The sequence below is a fragment of the Talpa occidentalis genome, unplaced genomic scaffold (genome assembly GCF_014898055.3).
Source record: "Talpa occidentalis isolate TD23 unplaced genomic scaffold, MPIMG_talOcc4v2.1, whole genome shotgun sequence".
Classification (NCBI taxonomy): domain Eukaryota; kingdom Metazoa; phylum Chordata; class Mammalia; order Eulipotyphla; family Talpidae; genus Talpa; species Talpa occidentalis.
The window spans coordinates 99,212,990-99,235,326 of NW_026555331.1; the positions used below are offsets into that span (position 1 = coordinate 99,212,990).

At 36.0% G+C, this 22,337-nt stretch overlaps 1 long non-coding RNA gene across 10 annotated transcripts in view; it reads left to right on the top strand.

Moving 5' to 3' along the window:
* The window catches only part of LOC119248466 (uncharacterized), a 495,811-nt gene that overhangs the window by 182,903 nt on the left and 290,571 nt on the right, over positions 1–22,337 (top strand). The gene's annotated exons all lie outside the window — the stretch shown is intronic.

The following is a 22,337-nucleotide window of genomic DNA, read 5'->3' on the forward strand; positions in this document are numbered from 1 at the left end:
AATGATTGGGAAGCACTCCTTTTCATTAATTTAAAATAGATTTAGTTATCCCCTTATGTCCCCCAGGACCTCTTCTTAAAGGAAAGCTAACTCTTACACTTTTGGAAGATGTATGTTCTCTGATTTTTATCACTTTCTTTGGAAATTGTTTACCAAGGATCATATAACAAAAGTCATCCAATTATGCAGACTTGAAAATGTTTAATACAAATTCTCCATGTTCAAAACCAACTCATCTACAATGAAATTAATCTTTTTTAAAAATTTTGTGGCACAATTTCGATAACATTTTCTTTTACTAATACAATATCCATTGATAACAAATCGACCATAGATAACTGTCAGTGTCATAAATTGAAGAAGGCAATGGGCATAAAACCTCTCGAGCATCTGTTGCAGGGGGTTTTCCTCTGGGTTAAATGTAAGATGTGAGGTTATTTAGCATCCTGCAAAAACAATATGAAGTGAGTGTGTGCGTGTGTGTGTTTGTGCATGTGTGTGTGCACCCGCCAGATACATATGTATCATGAATGATGGATTTCCTTTGCATCTGGTAACTATAGACTCCACCCCCCCCCCGCCCCTGAATACAGCAAATGACTATTTCAAAATGAAAAACCACTATGTGTTTGAATGTTGTATTATGCCTAGTCCCTTTCTGAGTGAAAGGCGGCTTTAAAAAGTTAGGTATATCATTGCCAAAAAGGGGCTAAATAGTATTGTCAGCATTTTGAGAAGGAATAGGTCCTTTTTCCCCCTTCCTTCTCAAACTCCTTTCTGGACAGCTGTTAGTGACTTACCGAACTTTTCATATGGATATGTATGTTAATGGCAGGCAATGAACTGGAGATGAAGAGGCCCAAACACAGGCCCAGCTCTTCAGTACACATCAAAAGCCTTTACAAAAGGAGCAGTAAAAGAGGCAGCGATGGCGGAGCCTTCACTTTTGTACCCTGAATTAGTTCTGCAAGCAATGAAACTGATCTTTTCTCCTTGCCAGAAAAGTCTGCTGATTTTTGTGAGTGCTCATTAGCACAAGAGGCATTTGTGAAGATAATTGACTGACGCTGATACTGCTGGCTGTCACAACAGTGCCAGCCAGCAGTGTATGCGCATTTTAATAGTTGTATTTTTTTTCTTTCTTAGTCTTCATGGTTTCTAAAAGATACCAGTCTTCCAAAGATTTACACTCTTTGCTGAAGCAGAAGCTTTTAAAATCTTTCCTTTGAAAATTGACAGCCAAGCTTACTTTAAAAAAATATTGTATTTCTCTACATAGTACCTGGTATGTACATGTATGCATAAATTAAAATATCTCATCTGTTAAATCCATGCAACTGTATGGAAATTAAGTAGAAGTAGATCCAAAGTATTTTGATATCAAATGATCATTTGGTTAATAGTTTATTTTTTACCACAGGGTTCCCAGAATATAAACTGTCATCCTAGAGAAATAATAAGTAAAATAATATACCATTTTCATCGTGAGCAGCTACAATGCTTTCATACATGTTCAAATCTTCTATGATTTTTCCGTTTGAAGTGTTCTAAAATTAGAAAATTTCAAGAGAAGATGTGGGGTGGGGGATAAATGAAGAAATATTCCTATAAATTCCTATAAATATTCCTATAAATTATAACTTGGCAATGCCGCAACATCAGTCTATCTTCTGTCTGATGGTACCATCCAGAGTGGACTTTGAAGTATCAAAGTGTGGATTTCAGAGGTCAATTGAGTTAGTGTGTTCAAGGTGTCAAGGAATTCAACACGAACATGATGTTTGAAGGATCCTTTTCGCTGAGTTCTTCCTAACAATTCAAAACATATCGTAGAAACCTTGTTGCTTGGTTGACATATGCCTTCTCTCCTTTCTAAAGGTACTTCTAAAACATTTACTTTGTTTAATTATACATTTAATCTGTTCTTTGTGTAGAAGAACATATCTGGGAATTTATGTGTCATTGTAACAAAATAGATTCTCCAAGTGTCTTTTCCCAAATGAATGATATATCATAGCTATATGTTTACTTTTCTGTAATCTATATGTATATTAAGCTGTTTAAGGACTCTGTGCATCGAATATTCTCAGAATACTATTTTTATCAAGCACTTCAGGTGTCTGTAACATGTCACATAGAAACTATTATCTTTGAGAAATAAGTTATTTTCTCAAGTTAAGAATGACAGAATGAGTTGAACGAGTGTGATAGTCACTTCTGCGTTATCACCACTTTAGAATAAAAATGAGTTGTCTGTTTTACCCAACAGTATATGTGTATACCCACACAGACACACATGCACACATATTTCTGGCAGTGCAGCTCACTGATAGGTTGCTCTGAAAGGGCTCTGGGGGAGGATAGAGTTTGCTCACTTCATTGAACATGCTTTTAAATCTGCTCCTTGATGTACTCTTTAGAAATAGACTCTGCATTTCTCAAAATGTAGCAATGGTGCCAACATTTTCTGAAAAGTTAGCCATTGAATCCTTGATGTTTCACATTAATGGGGTTGTCTATGTGTACAACACAGAAGAGTACAAGTTAAAACATTTCAAGAAAGAGTCAAAATTCTCTTACCATTCTTTTCCACCACCTGGATTTCCTCACTTGATGTTCTGATCAGAGGGAAGTCAACCATCCTTTGAATGATGAAGGGTGAGGTGTGCTATGATGGGGTATGTTTGGGGATTGGAACTCTTCCCTTTCTGTGCTAGTGATGCCAAACGATTTGAATAACCCATCAACATTTTGTTTACCATACTGTCATATAAAATCATATTTGAGAAAAAGTGCTCATAGAATAGTTAGCTACATGTGATGCAAAAGAAGCATTGGATCCTAAAAAAAGATAGGAAAGAGGAGAAAAACCCACTTTGTAGGTTATGCTTCCCCTCTTCAAAGATACCTAGACTCAAGTAAGGAAATGTAATGAGTATATGTCTTTAATTATTATTAACTCTCTTTCAAATGTCAAATGTTGGAATATGAAATAACAGAATTGCAATTTTTCAGAGACATACAGTCATTCATTTATCAAATGTTTTCTACAATGGTCAAGCACAATGTTGTAGAAATTAGTAAGAGAGAAAACAAGTACTTTTCCTCATAGGTGTTGCATTTGGAAGGTGACATAGAAGTAGAATCGGATACTAGTAAATGTGTCAAGTAGTAATAAATGGTATTGGGGAAATAAGTTGATAAAGCTAATTGTGGGACTGTTACTTTATGATGATCCGTAATTTTTCTGAGGAAAGGACATTTGAGTACACACTGAAAGAAGTAAGGAAACAGGACATGTGATAATCTGGAGGACAAGGAAACAAGAAGTATAAATGTCTTGGGGAATGTACTTGAGTACAGTAAAACTTTCTAAGTAAGACCAAGCTTAGCTGTATCCAGTGTAGTGCATATTGGGGTAGTATTGCCTTCTTACTTTTTTTAAATCCAGGTAGCTTAAGTATTGCCTTGCAAAACATTAGTGGAAAACATTCTTATGCAAATGTATTTTAGAACAATGAGATCCAGTGTCTATGTGAAATAATTTATGTTGGAGAAACATGATGAAGTCTTGTATTATATCTAATATTGAAATGATAGAACTTTTGCCACTTTTTTTAAAATTTTTTTTAAGATTTATTTATTTATTTATACAAGCACTGCGTACAGTCAGAAGCACAGGACGGTGACAGAATTCACCAGAACCAGAGCAGGGAACAGAACAGGCAGACTGACGAAATACACTGGGAGCAGCGGGCGCGGCAGGAGAGGTCTGTTGCGCCATGCGGGACCTTTGTCGGTGGCTGGGGATCGAACTGGTGCTGCAGAGGCTGTGGGCAGCTTCGCAGCCCAGCACTCAACCACTGCGCCACCAGGGGAGGCCCTGTCACTAATTTTTTAAGTAAGAATGTAGTTATCTACATGGGTTAAGTTTTATTTATTTCATAGAGAGAAATGCAACTGTAATAGAATAGCTTAACATATTTTTAAAGGAAAAAAGAAGAGACTGACCAATTAAGAAAAATCTAACACAAATGAAATTACTAATCTAGCAGTACATATTTGCTGATAGAAGGAAAATGGGAGTCTCTAAGAATAAAATAAACAATGTATCTGAATACATTTTTACACAGTGAATATATTCTGGGAAAGACATCTATTTGATGGGACAAAACACTTTTAAGTCTGTATTTTTCTGCAATGACACGTAAATTCCCAGCTAGTGGTATGTAGTACCATACTCTTCTGTAATGCTGGACAGAGGCAGTAAGACACAGATCCCTATCAACCATGCCACCAAGAGGGTAAACAACTGATATTCTACAATGTGCTAGAGTGTAAGAATTCTTGGCACATTTAAGGTAGAAGAAGCTAAGCTATGTTGTTCAGTAGGTAGGTGTATTGAATGCATTTTCAGCTCATGATATGATATTTTCAATTTATGATGGGTTTATTGGCAAGATCCATGATCCAAATCATACCACAAATACACAAATGTAGGATTGGAAAATCCCAAAAATAGGAGAGTAGGGCAGCAACATCAATGGAAATTAGACATCTAAAAACTGTATCTTTTCTAATTTAGTAAGGGCAAGAGGATCCAGTAATCTAAGATTTTCTGATTTTGCAAGAGGAACCAGAAATCTGGATTAATTTCAACATGAAATTACCCAATTTTTAAGTGTTGGCAACTACTTTTAAAACACTCATGTAAAGCATACCCATGGACTGAGTTCTGCTTCATATTGGTTGCAACTGATTTAGAGAAGTCTTAGAGATAATTTTTTTCATATAAATGAAATCCTATAAAAGGAATAAATATACCCCAAATTTTCATTTTTTCACTATTTTATAAATAAATATATCTTACACTGGTTTATTGCTCACCAATATTTCAGCACTTCCATGCCCCACTGTGTGCTAGGTAACTGTTTATGTTGCTTGTAGAATACTTTCATGGTGCTTGTAGAAATCATGAACTAATAAAATTGATAGACTTCAAATAGAATATGGTGGAGATAATATTTATGACATAAATCATTAACATTTACTTCATCATTTCACAATATTTTATCTAAATGGTTGAAATATAAAAAATCTTTGTGATCAGCCACTTAGTCTTTCAGAACATAGTCTACAAATTATACAATTCTCTACCACTAGGAAAACAATATAGAGATGAAAATAATATAATTCCTGTCCTGAACACATAAAACTATATTAAGTATGTGTGCACACATTTGGGGAGTATGTGTGTGTGATGTGTGTGTAAGCTTTATTCTAATAGGTTGATCTCCTGAAAGCTTATTAGAAATAAAGTATTCCAGGACCCACTCTAGACCTCCTGAACCAGAATATGATCCTAACAACATCTCCAGGAGATTTATATGCACAATGCAATTTGATTAGCCTTACCAACAACAAAAATTGTAACAAAAAGTAAAATATTAAAGGAAGAAGTTAACACTACCTGAGGGTCTCAAAAAATGTCATAGGAGAGAGTTGACCCTCAGTTAAGAATGAAAGATGATAAAAACCAAGGAAAAACCCTTCCTTTTATGGATTCACAAAGCATTAAGGACATCTGATTTTCAGATGTCCATTTTTTTTGCCTTCAATTTTAACTACCTATGCAAAACCCTTCCATACACTCTACCCTTCTTCCTAATTGAGTCAGTGCATTGGTCCAAGCAATTTTTTATTTCCCAAAAGAGATTTGGTCAGTTGACTTAATTCCTTGATAGCATCATTAAATGCTTTTAAATATACTGAGTGAATGGTGTGTATCAAGCTTACAGATACATGAATATATTCTAGAGCTATGAAATTTTTCAGTAATGCTAAACAGGTCTGATTTAAATAATGGATTTCAAAATGCATTTATCCACACCACTGACTCTCAAATTCTTTTTCTTTTTCCTTCCCTGATAAGATCAACAATATACATAAACATCATACTAGACTCTAAGTTCTATCTTGAAAAGAGCTTTTTGTTCATCTGATTTCAGTGTCCATTAAATAAGTATTGGAGATAGTTTTGTCCCCAATAAATAACACTTATCCTTACTCATTATGTATGGAGTATTGTAATTTTTTTCTTTTCTTTTCTTTTATATATTTTTTACATCATTTTTTCATTTTTGCACAATATATGCATTTTCATCTTGGTTATATTCCCCATACAATTCCCATCCCCCTTATTTTGACCCTAAGCCCTCCTCCCCCCACCGTAGTGTGTCTCTGGTTTATAGTTGCTTGTAGATTTTATTGTGATATTTTTTACCCTGTTTTATTTCATTTAAAAATATAGATGTGGGGCCTCCCCGGTGGTGCAGCAGTTGAGCGCTGGGTTGAGAAGCTGCCCACAGCCTCTGCAGCGCTGGTTCGTTCCCTGGCTGCTGGGTGAGGGTCCCACATGGTGTGCAGACCTCTCCAGCTGCCCGCTGCTCCCCTCAGCAGTGTACTTTGTCAGTCTGCTTGTTCTGCTCCCTGCTCTGGCTCTGGTGAATTCTCTCACCCTCCCGCGCTTCTGACTGTACCTAGTGCTTGAATAAATAAATAAATAATCAAAAATATATATAGAGAGATGTGGTTTACTAATGGTCACAAGTTGCAGTTTGCAAATAGTAATCTGGGATCTACAGATTGAAAGTCCAAATAAATGCATTATCTTATTTTTTTACATGAAGATAGAGAAGGACTGAGGAAGTAAAGGGGGGGATGACTGAAGTTTGTCAAGTAGTATCAGAGGCAAGACCAGAACCCAGTCTATTGGTTTCAAGTCCTTTCTGTCTTGCACCATTGAATCAATTGAGATTGTGAAAGGCCTTGGAGAATTGTGTAATTAGTGCCACACCAACATAAACTACTCTGGAAATCAGAGACGGTAATAAGCCCAAGATTGCCAGTCAGTGGCAGAGCTGGATTTGAAAACAGGTCCGATAGGACTGCACAACCTGTTTTCTTCAGAGCTAACACTCTTCCCCCTATCACCCCCACAAAAAGGTGGATAGAATTAGAGACAAACCAAACATAAGCATAGAAAGTTTTATGAATTTGGGGGTTAGTCTGATGTATCATATTCCTTCAACTTTGACCACCACTTGGGTTGATATTTTTCCAGCTGTATTGTGATATGAATTGACAAATAAAAATTGTGCATGTTACCCAGATTAATATCTATCCTTTTAGAACTTTTTATATGGATTGGTAAACATGCCTTTTGTAAACATATCTATTTATTCCTAAAGTCTTTCTCTTTGTTCCACTTTCCTCTTTCCTTCCTTCTTTCCTTCCACCCAAAAAAAAAAATGCATTATACTATAGACATTATTCTGGATTATTAATTTTGCCATAGTTACATGTTGAAATTATTATGTTTTTGGTCAATATATAACAATTTACTTAGTTATTTTTATTGGCTGTAAAATATTCTAAAATACAGCTGCTATAGAATTTCTTTGAAAATTTCTGTATTGATGAGCATTTATGTTGTTTCTATTTTTCTAAGTACTAGCAGTGCCACAATGAACATCCCTGCACATTCCTTTATGTACAAGTGTGTTTTTATGGGATAGATTTTTGAAGTGGAATTGCTGTGTTTTGGCATTTAAAAGGGTTTTCTGGAGAGTGACAAACTGCCCTTCGCCAAAGGCCAAGATAATTTACAGAATGAATACATCTTGTTGGGAGGAATCAGAGGAGAGTTTATTTGATGTAGACCTTGAGGGATAAGTGGAATTTCTATAGGATTTCTATAGGTTGGGGAAAGGAAGGGCAGAAGCAGGAAAAGCAAGAGGCAGTAAAACCGATAGCTGATCTTACAAGAGGAGTAAGACATCTGACTGGGGTCTAAAGTGTAGGGAGGGATAGAGGAAGATGAAGCTGGAAGGTTTAATAAGTCTAAACTTACTCTTCAGGCTATAATAAAGCAATAAGGTTTTTTTGTTATAATTGTTACCATAATAAGGTCAAACCTGCCTTTATCCAGGAGGCACAAAAATAACATGGGCATTAGTCACTTTTCTACTGGCTGCAACCATCGTATTGGTTTTGGAATGCTGTTCTTTTATTCTATTTTAAAATTCTATTAGCTATCCAAAACAAAACTCAGGATTTAAAAAAAAAATTACCAAGAATGTATAGGGACAAGATGTGATTTGGTATCAGCTTAAGTTAAAACAACTTTACTTTCTTTGTTATACTACAAGTTTCTAAAGATTATGAATTTCCCCTCTGGCTATTTATTTATGGAGGCAAAAAGACTTCCTGAACAATGCCTTATCATTTTTACTATATTTAGGAGTAAATTAATAGACTTTAAATATAGTAGGGTGAACTGGGTTGGAGCAAATCACTGGATTGTAGAAATCACACAACTCTTTACATGAGGAAGATAGGGGGTTTTCACGTAGAGGTTAGCATCCACTCTACACAAGTCCGCTGGTATTTGCTAAGCAGTCAGCACAATCATATCCTTCAGTGATTTCTCTGCTAGAAAGTCTTAAGAATACTGATTGTCTTTCTCTAAACACCTCAAAATATAAAGGGAACATAGCTTATATCAAATAGCTGTGATAATTGGGGTACATCCTAAGGACAATTTCTTTAAGTTACACTTGACTAGAGTTATAATTTTTTGCCTAAGTGAACTTATGATGTAAAACAAAGGTACGGTAGGGCTAGGCAATGCTCACTGTAGTAGTCATGAGGGTCGGAGGGAGGAGAGGGGAGGATTAGACTTTTTTGCAATGACTTAACACCCACAGAGAGCATGACTACATTTGTACTTGATGGTATAGTTACTTATATGACACAGCAAATTCTTATATTAGATAGGATACTTCTTGAGTGCAGCTATATGTAGGATTCATCTTTGTAACTCCCAAAACAACTTGACACAATGTCTCTCACAGATTGGAGAAACCCAATAAATATTTGTTGAATGGATGATTAAATGATTAAGTCAATGAATAGAATCAAACCTACATTTTTGTTCTCATCTATTCCATCAACCTTTATGCTATCACATCCATCTCCTCTTTAGGATAATTACCTACTTGGGAAATGGGATAGTACAAGAAATGACTAAATGATAGGTACAGTGTTCAAAGAGATGGACTTTCCTGTTCTGCTGTTGCTGCTGTTGTTTTGGTTTAACAAGCATACTGCACCTTAATGAGATGAGTGCCAGGGTATTTACCTCTAATGTTTTGTAAAACAATGTACCTGATACTGCACTCACCATTTATGTAACTATATGCATGTAGATTTAGAAAAATATAACTTCATTAAATTAAATCTATTTTATCACAATCAAATGATTAAGGTAATAAAGGGCCAAAGAAAGATAATGCTGAATTTTAATGGCTAAAACCTGTGAGTGGAGCATTATCTTGCTGCTGCTGTTGTAAGGACCAGTAATTGCAGCAGTCTAGACATAGGAACAGATGCAAAGTAGAGCTTTATTATATCAGACATTTGCCCTACTACGATACAGTCTAATTGCCCAGAAAATACATTTCTACATGAATTATTCTTAATTTGATTTGAATAGGCCAACTGTTGTATTTTACGGAACTTTATCAAATGATAACATGGAGCATTAAATTTAAGAATAGTTTCTCTTCAGTGCTAGTGCTTTCGAAAAGCAAAGGAAATCCTCAAAAATTGAAATTCTGTAAACTTTTCAAATATTTAGAATATTTACTTGGAAGTAAAATTAGAATTGCGTCATCACCTGCCTAAGTTTGCAAAGTTCTGATTTCAGGTAGTCACTTTTGTTCTCTCTGAATGTCTTCTTTAAGCTAAAAGAAAATCACATTCCCTCATTGAATCTCAAGATTCACTGAAAGTAGAATTTGTTTAAAAAAAAAAAATATATATATATATATATATATATAGTGCCTTTCTTTAGATTCATTACTTACTCTAAAAGTGGTTGATAAAGTTACATCTTTTCTCATTTCAATTCTAAGAGAGTTTTTTTAACTTTGCTAAGCATTAAATGTGAATGGTTTTTCTGAAGGAAATGTGACCCGTATAACCAGTTCTCTTTTGCTAATTTTTTAAGGTCCATTAGAAGTGAGTAATTCTGTGTGTCTGTAACTTTATGCCAGTATTTTTAAGAAATTCAATTCAATTTTTTTCTGCCACTAGTGAATTTTAAAAGTCTTAAACATGCCTAAACAACTCAGGGGATTTAAAGAAAATTATAATAGTAACTAGTTTTCCCCCCTCCCTAAAAAAATAGCACACAGTACTAAAATTATTTAAATTGACTGAGCCTTTTAGGCAAGTAAACACATTTTAACTAGGTTTTTTTCCCAATCCCTCCATTCATGCCAACTATAGAAATTAGCCTTCACTCTTCCTTCACTTACACATGGATACACACACTTGCATGGACACAAGAAAAATTTCTTTTCTCCTGTCAGCATTCCTCCTCAACAATGGTTAGATTAGTGGCATGAAGGCGGCCGCAGAGAAAGGACATTCAGGCCAGAAGGCTCCCCACAGGCACAGCTGGTAGGGGTTAATGGCGGCTGAACCTCCCAGCCAGGGCCTTTTCTCTATTGTGTGTTCAACTCCTGGGAAGGAGGGAGACTTGTGACAGCCTCTGGGGTGCAGCGGATCAGAGGTATAGCAACTGGGTCACAGAAGCAGTGTGCAAGGGGAAGGACAGTTTAGGACTGCAGAGAAAATGATCTCTGAAATACAAATGGCCGTGTCTCTATCTGCACACAACTGCTGCGGGAAAATGCAAAGCATTGTTTAGTAACACGGCTTATAGCCTTTTAATTCATATCGTATCCTTACAGGAACAATTGGGTAGAGACATTGAATTATTCATATTGGAAAGTAGTAGAAATTTCAGTCAAAACCATACATGTATGGCTAATGTATGTTATTAAAGTTTGTGTGTTAATGTCTGGGAGTTCTATTTTCCACATGGTATAAGGACTCAAGTGCTCAGACACAATGGTGGTGGTGGGGTGGAAAATGGGAGTCTCTGGATAAATAGCAGGTTGAAATTTGAGAGAGTGATTAATACATGTGCATTTCAAGATAAAATAGGTGGGCTTGAACTCGTACCATGGAATGGGCAGTGGCATGCAAGGAGATCTGGGCTTCTAATTTATCTTTTGAAGTAAGAATAAGGCAAAGCAGTAACAACAATAGCAACACTGAAACAATCCTTGACATTTGATCTCTTTAATAGATTTTTATATTTAACTGGATAAATGAGACCTCTGGACAAAACATGTCTTTTATAGAGTGGCTGGATTTCTTGAAGATGGAAAACTTTTCAACTTTGGGAAACACTTACCTGTTAGAGCTATGGAGTTGGGTTTTGTCACAAAGCGTGATCATATGGCTCAGGGCCTGGTGAACTGAGGGTCGACAATAAATATTTGTTAAATAAATGAGGACCCCACAGCCACAGAAATTAACTCTGCTGTTCATTTTTTGCTTAAGAGTCTACTTGTTTGTAAATAAGAATAAGAATTCTTATGAGAATAAGCACCAAGGAGGATGTTTTTTTATGTTGGTAAAGTAAATTTGGTTCTTTACAAATTAGCTGAACATCTCTACCAAAAGATGTTAAAACAATTCACTTCCAAATTAACATTGGCCTAATTTCTTTTCAATAAACCTGGCCTTAAGAACGTGTAATTGGAGACCCGTTTTTTTTTGGCCACATCTAGAGGGCTGAATGCTAGAGGCATCCTTATTCTAATGCTTTTGGCTTGCTTTATCTAATTTGAAATTTTAATGCCACTTGAGGAAAATTTACCCTCTACTTGAGTTTGTTTTGACTTATTGTACTCTGGGAAAAGGAAGCAGGGGGCTGGAGAACCGATTAGGGCCCTCAGATTTTACCTGCAGCATCAACACTTAATACTTCCTCCCCTGAGTCACAATAGTTTTTTTTGGAAACAATACAGCCCAATGAGCTCATTCAAGTTGGTCTCTTTAGAGTGTAACAGGGGAGGGATAGCAAATGAGTCAAAGCCCCACTTGGAGGCAAATTGAAGAGGGTTCTGCTTTGCTGAACCTTGATATGTCTTCTGGGAAGGGATTGACATTCAGAGCGCACAAACCTCCTAGGGTGTCCTAGTCACAAATGAACAACAGAGTGACCACCTATTACAAGCATCATCCTGAATGCCTGCAACCTGTTAGTGTATTTGTATGCATACACTAATTTGAGGTAGCTGGAGATCAGCTAGCAGCCCAAAAGAACACAACTGCTTTAATATGCTCCTAGGGGAGACAATATTACAGGTCACTGTTACTTTACAAAAGTCACAGGGATAAAACATCAGCCATTATTTGATGCACGGATACTCATTTTATTCTTATCATTTCATTCTAAACATCGAGTTATCCTAACATGATTTTCTAAATTTGCAAAAGTGATAATACAGAAGCTCTTCTAGTGTACATAGTAAGAGAGAGGGAAGACTAAGAATGCATCCCTGAAAAAGCTAGTCCCTCTCTAGAAAGTACTTCCTTTTCTTTCTTTCCATCTTTATTTTAGGTTGAGGGATGTGGCAAACAAAAGGATCAGCAGATGGTACATTTCTATTATCTTTCTAACTACCCAGGAGCCTAAGAATTAAGGTCTATTCTCCATTTTGTAAATGAAATGTCTAGGCTGTTGGACTCAAAGCTAAAAAGTTTGTGTGAGTGTGTGTCTGTCTGTCTGTCTATACACTTAACATTTATTTTAATTTAAAAGAGGGAAAACAAGACAGCTGGACAGAGACTTTTCTCTCCTGCTAAGTTTTAACTCACATTGCATTTTTATGACTGTATTATTATAAATCCTGGAAAATAAGGCTAACACAATCTTCTTGTAGCAGAGTTTGCAGGTGCTGGTGTAATAAGATATATTTGCATTCCCTGTTTTTTTTGTGAATAAAAGGGAAGGTGAAACTAGGGGAGTTTGTTGACCTTTTTGTCGTCTTATGAGTATCAAGCATACAAAGATACAAAGAAATATTAAATTAAGAACTCAAAGAATTGATTCAAATGACAGGCATGCACATTATGAAGGTTTTGCATTTAATAAACTCCTGATCTCCCTGGGGTGAAGCAATTGATTCAAATAGTTTGTTGTCACATTTTTGTAAATGTAGGTGATTCCATTTTCAAAAACAAATTTAACAGAAGATGCTGTTTACAAAATCATAGTGCTGTTTTTAAACCACTCACTCCAAGATCTTGTGATACAACTACACAGGACGTGCTAGGGAAAGGGTTAAGCTTTTCTGACTTTCAGATACAATGAAATTATGACAGGAAGAAAATTGTGCCATTTTAGCATGAAAATGCTTGTACAAATACTGTCGTTCCTTCCTTCTTACTTTCTTTATAATGCCTCAGCGATAGCTAAGATGACAGACATTTGACAGGTATCTGTAAGCATACGGCCCAGGCAGCTCATTAAAGTTTTTCTTTCTATGCATCAGCTTTCACAAAGGCAAAAACCCATTAGCATTGACTATTTTGCAGATTAGAAGAATTAAGGGCTTCAAACGTTGGCTTATACCAAGCAATGTCATTTGTGAAGTGATGTTTGCTTTATTATTTCCCTTTCTCTCCCTCTGAAACCAGACTGACATGACTTTAGCTCAACGTAGGGCGTAATGTGCAAACCAAAGGACTGGCTCATCGATGAAAAGAAACACATTCCCTTTTATACATGACTGGAATGGCAAAAAGGAGAGACTTTACATGTACTATTTAGGCTCATTAGAGGACTGATTATGATAGTTCTCTGGTGTAATCTTTAATCGACTTTGACACTAGATTTGCCCCGTTACAAATCCTGTCATGCAAATTAAGTCATTTGTGTTGTTTGATATGGAAAGATCTGCTATGAAATGAAAGATTAGCTCGCAGATGAGGCACAGGAGACCGCTGCCCTCGTGCACTGTGCAACTGATTACAGGGATGAGAGCGTCCATTTCTACACTGCTGTTAACATTTAGGAAAGGAGATTAAATTAACGTGGCTTTAGGTCTTCCTGCATGAAGATATTCAAAATAGATGTTCATGTTTTCATAGCTATTATTCTTGGACTATACCAAACAGGTGCTCTGAAGGCAGTGCCATAATGTCCAGTTATTTTAACCCATTTTCCAGCGGGTAGAATTGTATATGTGTATGCTCATGGATGAAATTCCTTTTCTATACAGGTGATCAGTGTTGACTGACTAATGGGCTACCTGACAAGCCAGATGTGAGCTTCGTTTGCCCCAGTAATGCATAATTTAATGTGGACCTTCTACTCTCATCCCACCTTCTATTTTAAATATCAGATGGTTATACTCAGGTGTTTGGCCTAAATGATGGTAAAATAGAAAAGGTAATATCTTGTAAGATTTGAGGAGAGTTTTCTCAAAAAAATTATGAAAAACTCCTCATAAACAAAATAACATGAATAGTTATTTCTCAATTCAAAATCTTAATTCCTAAACATTCCACATCTCTTACTCATTTCTAAATCTGCAACCATCTGACTTTCATCCCTACCATGCCACTGAAACTTCCACGCAAGATTATAAAGATTCCTTATAACTAAATCTAAATAATTTTGTGATAACATGATTATTAATGCTAAAATAATGACTTCAAAAATTAGACTCTTGTGCTTTCTGTAATCTGGCTTAGCTCTGTTAGGTATCTGTCTGGCCTTGAGAAATAAGTGAGAGAAACTACATTTAATGAAAACTGCTTTATCCTACAAGCACATCACAGAATACATTGGTTTTGGATTTTTTTTTTCCTTCAATAATATCGTCTCACCTGTAACAAAAAATTTGGTCTGAATTTCACCATAGTCAGACTAAATCTGGTCAAACCAAATCATGGCTGGTAATCAGTATATCTACCTAGCAAGGAATGTGTTATAGTGAGTTGAAAGTAAGCATTATGAACAACTGACAGGAAGAAATTCATAAGCAGTGTTAACTACAAGGCACAAAGAAGCTTTAAAAATAGTTTGATTTGAGGTACATACGACCCCTTAGCATCTCTGTTTTCAGAGACTAAAGGTAAATGTTGAATTAATTACTTCCTCCAATGATCCTTCAACCAAAACTGATAGAGAAGATTGTTCTTTGTGAAACCACTTTAGGTTGTTTCAAGAAGGTACCACTTAGGGCCTCCCTGGTGGTGCAGGTGGTTGAGTGCAGCGCTGTGAAGCTGTCCGCAGCCTCTGAGGTGCCTGTTCGATCCCCGCTGGCCTTGGAGCAACCCACGTGGCGAGCAGACCTCTCCTGTCTCGCCTGCTGCTCCCCTCAGCAGTGTATTTTGTCAGTCTGCCTGTTCTGTTCCCCACTCTGTCTCTGGTGAGTCCTCTCACCCTCCCGCGCATCTGGCCTGTATCCTGGCTCTTGTATTAAAAAAAAAAAAAGAAAGTACCACTTTCCTATATATGCTGATAGCTTGTGATTATCATTTATGAGGAATTACATTAGGTTAAACTATATTGGGGGTAGAAAAGTAGCTATATAAATGAAAAAAAAAATTAAAGGATTAGCTGTATTGAGCATATGGTTTGTATTTGTTTTTTTTTAGCAATATATTTAAAGTAGGAATTAAAAGTTATAAAGTTATTATATATACTTTTGCTTCATTGAAAAGTCTTTTTTTGAATTGACACAATCAAGAGGGCCAAACCAAATATAATCCAGTTGTCCTAACTTTACTATTCCTTATTTATAATCGAAGGCTTGCATCCTATCTCTTTTCACAAATGATATTAAAAAAAAGTGACAAAATATGATTATAGACTTGCCATTAAACGAAAGGTCAAATGTAATACAGCAGTCAGCTGGCTGGAAAATATGTAGGTGCTCTGCATTTCAGGCACCGGATAAATATTCTGTGTAATTCAGGGGCTGTCACAGAAGTTATCTTTGATTGAATACTAACGTAAATAGTCATTTAAAATCCCTTTAAATGATCATAACACAAGTTAGAGTGGCCTCCAGCAGCTTCATCCATGTATCTTCTTTTGGAACATTTTTAATAGGCATGCTTTGTCTTTTGAATGAGTCACACACCTCTGTTTTGATTAATTTTGATCAAATTTGGAGATTCCATTTCTCTGTAGCTAGGTAGAGTTTTAGCCATTTGGGTATCAGTGAAAGGAATTTTAATGAATGAATAGCATGTAGGGGTTTTTTTTGGCAATCTCCAGGGGTAAATCAGTCCATAATAGAAATTTAACTAAAGATTTTTAAAAGTTCTCATAATTTCCCATGCTTTCCTTACCAAGGTGTACAAAAATGTAGGAAGATTTCACTCCCCTTGATATTCATGAAAGATTTAATGAGAATCTGTGCAAAATCAAAAAAGTATGGAGGAAGGGATCCTTAAAAATGGGTAATGGAAAAAAAAATTAAGTGTTTTATATAATAAAAGTTGAAAATATGTTAGTAAGAATGACTTAAATACTGTTTCTTTTATTCCTATTACATTGACATTTATGTGACTGAGGGTTCCTGCCCTTATGTATAGTGTTTTATTCATAGATATAACCTTGTTATTAATGTAGTAGTTTTTATTTAATTTTATAGCACAGTAAGCTAGATTGTTGCTATTCCTCAGCCATCCACTTGGCTTAGGGATGGAGGCAGGCACATAGGTTTTTTTTTTTTTTGGTTTGTTTTTTTCAGGCCACTGATGGACCAATGTGAAGCCACAGGCTAGTACTTTCAGACAAGGCAGTAATTGGAAAGCTTAAGGCTGCGTTAAATCAGCTGGGAGACTTGTTAGACCACAGAGTTCTGGGCTCCACCTGTGAACTTTCTCCTTCAGTTGTAGAAAGTGAAATTTTGTATTTCTACTAAGTTAGTTGATGTTGATAATACTGATTCTGGGATTATACTTTGAGGACCTTGAAATAGAGTATCATAGAGGTTCTTGAGGGTATGAGATTCTTCACTTTGGGAAATCTTTGAACACTAGGGAGACACAGGAAATAAATTGCCAACCAACTTCATTTTCATTTAATGTTCAGTCTTTCTCTCCTTTCCTCTTAATTAGGCAATATCCAGCTTTAGTTCTCAGAATATATTTTTCAATTTTTATTGAAATTTAAATATATTTTTCCGTAGAAGAAGAATACAATATCTAGGACATGATAAGTACATTAGTAAGCATTTTAAGACTGTGTTTCTGTGTTTTGTTCTTAGGCTAACCCAAAGAAAATATTTAACACAACATTTTTGATCCATAGGATTGTGTGGTGCTTATGAATAAGAATGTCTTAATTTAAACTTCAAATCTCCATCATTCTGTGGCAAAATATATTCTGAATTTTGTTGGAAAACTGATGATTAGAATGAAATCTCTGGATAATGTGAGCAAAGGAAATAATAGGCTTAGTGTAGGGCAGGGATAGGTTGTGGGAGAAAGCCCAAAGTCTTTTATATCAGGAATTTCAATTTCCAATTACAGTCCTTTCAGCAACCTTTGAAAAGCTCACACTGTATGCTAGGCACTGAGTTAGGGCCTGGGGATTAGGAGATAGTGAGATGAAATTCCTACTTCGGGGACTATCATCTTATTTGCTCTCTGTGTTAACTAAGCAAGTTAAGGAAGTACTTAACCTTGTGGAAGTGCAGAAGCTACAGTGGTCCTAGACTTATCAATCCTAGACTTACTGGCACTTGGGTAATCTTGGGCCAGTCACTAAACCTCCTTGAACCTTGTATACTCCGCTGATTGACTATCATGTTTTTTCCAAACTTTAGATCATGCCCTATCATGCCATGATTTTACTAAGTTTTCACAAGATTAATTTTACTTAATATAAGAATATACATTACCCCCATTTTAGAGTTGTAATTACTTTTCTAAAACAGCTATATATATATAGGTCTGTCCTATACTTTAGAGAAGACTTCTGAGGGCCAAAGAGATGATTTATAGTAAGGACTTTGCAAATTGTAAAGTACTATGGGTATATGAGGGGGCCATTGTTCATTACACATAAATATGTGTTTATATGAAGGTCTTTCTCTATGTCAGTTACTCTCAGATGTCCTAATTAGGGAGGTGAAAGTTAAAAGCATTTCCTCCATGAATCTTGTGCTTCAAGAACCCTGTGTACCTTCTCTGGTTACCATATGTGGCTGCTTTTCAAATTAAGTGCCACATAGCACCTGTACCTCTGACTGACTCACAGTACTGCCCTGGCTATACAACGGCCAAGCAAAGTGTTTTTCCCACAGGCATAGTCACATGGTCATATAAATAGCACAGCTACACTGCAGTAGGTGTTGTTGATGAGCACTTGGCACAATGAGGTCGTGTGAGGGGAAAAAACCCTCAAGAACTGGGTGTATACCTTGATTGGAATCTGGTCTTAGTGACATGTTTGTCTGGCTTTGGGGAAATTGTAATTTCTTTGAACCTAAGCTTCCTCGTCAATAAGATGGGGTAAAAATTCTATCTATCAATTTTGTGAAGGTTAAATGGGTTATTTAAATGGCTTACTATAATAAATGTTGGAGTCTGGCAACAGAGTGTTTCATAGTGTTGACTGTCATCATTACAATGATGTATTATGTTGATGTATCTATGATTCATATTATTATCAAACTTACAAAATATTTTTAAGCCTATAAATGTCATTACATTTTTAAGCTTAAATTCACCAAGCATCCAAAACCCATTTCTATACATAGAACAACCCAATCGGCATTTCAGAAGTGACATATTACATCTGCCATATTGTCCCTGTCACTACTTCTAGCTTAAGTTTAAATTCTTTTTGTCCATTTCTTTCCATGCTTCTATCTCTGATAATTCTCTATTCACTTTGGTTACCCTTCAAATGTCTGTGATTGATTTCCCAAGAGTTGACAATTACAGACAGCTATCTATCAAGTGCAATGTACCTGTTTCCTTACTGTTCCATATTAAAAATTCAAATTTATTATCTGAGCTCTTGTATTTCCTCATCCTCCTCCAACTCATTATCATCATTTTGACCTACTCTTCCTCTGCCCATATTACTCTTCCTGGTTTGGTTTTGTTTGTTGTGTTCTTTATTTGTCTTTATCTATAATGTGGTGGGCACTGTGCTAAGCACTAAAGATGGAGAAACTATTAAAATAGAGTTTTCCTTCATGGTGCTCTTAATCTAAAGAGGAAGAAAGTCTACTAGACCAACAAGGAAGAGATGATGTGGGAAGGGTCAAAGTTGAGGTATGATCTAGCTACTGCAGAAACTTAAATGAATAGACAGTTTCCCACAGAATGTGTTGCTTGGATTTTAAAAGACAAGTAGTGGTGGCCATATATGGATGCAGAGAAAGGATGTAAGAGTAAAGGAGCAGTGTTACTGCTGACAATGAAACCTAGAAGGGTTTGGAATGCTTGAGGAACTTTAAGTAGTAAGATTCAGTCTCAGCATTAGGTACAGGTGGGAGAGAGAGAAAGAAGGAATATGGGTTTAGGAAGGTAATCAGGGGTCCTTATATATACTACCAAAAAGACATGATCTGATTTGTTAGATCATATCAGAGTTAGAAGGAGCACTTAGCATCAAGTTTGGTGGCAGGGATGCCACTTGCCATTGTACTCATCTAGGCAGAAAATGATGAGGGTTTGAACTAAAGCAGAAATGGACTTAAACTTTGGGGCTTGTTCTTTTCTTTTCCCAAGCTGGCAGAGAATGTGGGTGATGGATTCCTACCTCCAAAGTTGAGGAAGTTCTCATGAGTAAGATGAGACTTGTGAAAAGTCGATATTCATCACCTTTGATTTTGGAATCATGTTTCCTCTTCCCAAAATATTCACACACTTCAGTGTAGGAATACAGAGACATTTCCCAAAGAAATCATTCAAATGGACCAAAAACTATATATGCAAAGATTTTCCTTACAGAAACACCTACAACAAAAAAAGTTATATTCTTCAACAATGTCAAAAAAGATAAAGAGTAAGATAGGCAAGGTAAAGTTCTGCTTTCCTCTACTCTACATGCAGTAAATCTCTACACATGTATTAAGACTATGTGCCAGGACACATAGTAGTCATTAGTGTAGTAATCTCACTTAGTGTCAGATTTCAGATAGGACTCTAAAATGTAACTCTGTTATCGCTCTGGGTTTCATTTTAGGTACACTCCACTCTTCAGAGATCTGGGAATAATTGATATAGATCCCAACCAATCTGTAACTGGGAAAATCGAAAGCTTGCACTTGAATTTCTGCTGATTCTTGTGTTTTGCATCCCCTGAGTCTAATTCTAATATATGGTTGCAATTTTGCCCCATGTTTTTCTTGGTGCAAACTTAGTCCTTCAACAGTTGATTATAATGGCAAATGACTCTCAGACCTCATTTTGAGAAATCCTAGTAAATACCATGTATTGCTCAGTCATCTTATAAAGTCTCAGTTGTTTCCATGGAATCTTCTTTCCCCCCTGATTTACAAAGAATTTCAGGAGTGCTTTTTTATCTTGCTACCAGTTCATATCAGTTCTTTCTCTACTGTGAAAAAATTCTCACTTGGGTCAAGATAAGGTCATTAGTTTGATGTACTTGGGCTCTACCAGCCCAAGTTATCAGACGTGGATATGATTTTTGGTGAGAACTGGACAATTGGGTATATCCTCTATAATAATAAGGAGCATACCAGGGGAAAAATCTCTCTAGCTTTGTTTCGACTTACATATTTTCAAAAATAATTAGAAACACTTATTCAATAATATAATGCTATAAAAACCCTATCCAGAAATAAGCTAATGAGAATCTTAAAAAAAAAAAAAAAACTGGAGAAAGACAAGTGGATATAATTAGTAATTTAGCCAAAAATATTTAGTGTGGGGCCGCCCCGGTGGCGCAGCTGTTGAGCGCTGGGTTGCGAAGCTGCCCGCGCCCTATGCGGCGCCGGTTCCATCCCCGGCTGCATCCCCGGCTGCTCCCCAGCCACCGGAGGAGGGTCCCACATGGCGCGCAGACCTCTCCTGCCGCCCGCTGCTCCCTCAGCAGTGTACTTCGGTCCTTCTGCCTGCTCTGCTCCCCGCTCTGGCTCTGGTGAATTCTCTCACCCTCCCGTGCTTCTGACTGTACCCAGTGCTTGTATAAACAAAAACAAACAAATAAAATAAATAAATAAAAAAAAAAATATTTAGTGTGAAACTTATATTTTTCTATACTGTTTTATGTAAAGCATTGCTAAATGTCATCTTGTTAAATCAGACAATTAATTTTGTAAAATGCATATTTCCTTCCACTTCTCATTCCATGCTCCATTCATTCTGGATTTCAACGTTTCAAGATAAAAAAGAATTATTGATCAATGAGTAGGAATCCCCAAATCCTTAATTCTGCTTTCCCACCTGATCTTTGGTGGGTGATTTAGCTTTGATTGTCCTTAAGTCTCTTATCCATAAAATTATGAGCAGTGCTATTTTTTTCTTAAATCTTTCCAGCTCTAACATTCTTTAAATCCGTGATTCTGAAGTCAAAAGTTTGGAGTCTCCTGTCTGATATTTATATACTCAAGAGAAGGGAAATTTCCTTAAAATATATCCTTGGTAGGATTATCAATTGTGAGAGCTGGTTTCAGGTTATTTTCTTGTGGTAAGTACAATACCTAATAAGCATTAGGTATAGTTTAGCACTAGCTGATAAAAACCACTTTTTTGGTACTATGAAATTACTTTTCCTCCTTATAGTCACCACACCTAGGCAGGCCAGCACCCTGTCCTCAAGCAGCTGGCTCTGCTTTTCACTAACTTAAGCTAATGCTCTTGGAGGATTTGACTCTCTGATCCTGAATTTTAGACCTGCAAGAAAGGTACAACACTGCCAAGTGTAACATATAGCAGCATTCACCAAATTATAGTGATTAATAAATAAATAGAGCATGAAATATTATGAAGATAAATATCTCAACAACATAGAACTTTCTGGAACACATAAGTATCATTTTAGTAAAACCAGAATGTTAAGAGTTATCCTACCAAAAATAAGTTAGTGTCTGAAAATTCACTTTTCACTTAACCTTAAATGTCTTGGAACATGTCTCTAAGCCACTTTGGAAACATATTGGTACTTATCTATACTTAGATAAAGATAAAGATACTTATCTATAAAGATACTTACAGATACTTTAAAGATTTATAGATACTTAAAGATACTCAAAGCCTTTTAGATACTTAAAGATCTTTAAGAATACTTTATAAAGACACTTATCTATAAAGATACTTATCTTTTTAAGTATCTATACTTATCTATAAAGATACTTATCTATAAAGACAAAGTACTTATGTTTGGAAAATTAACATATTCCAGGTTGCTA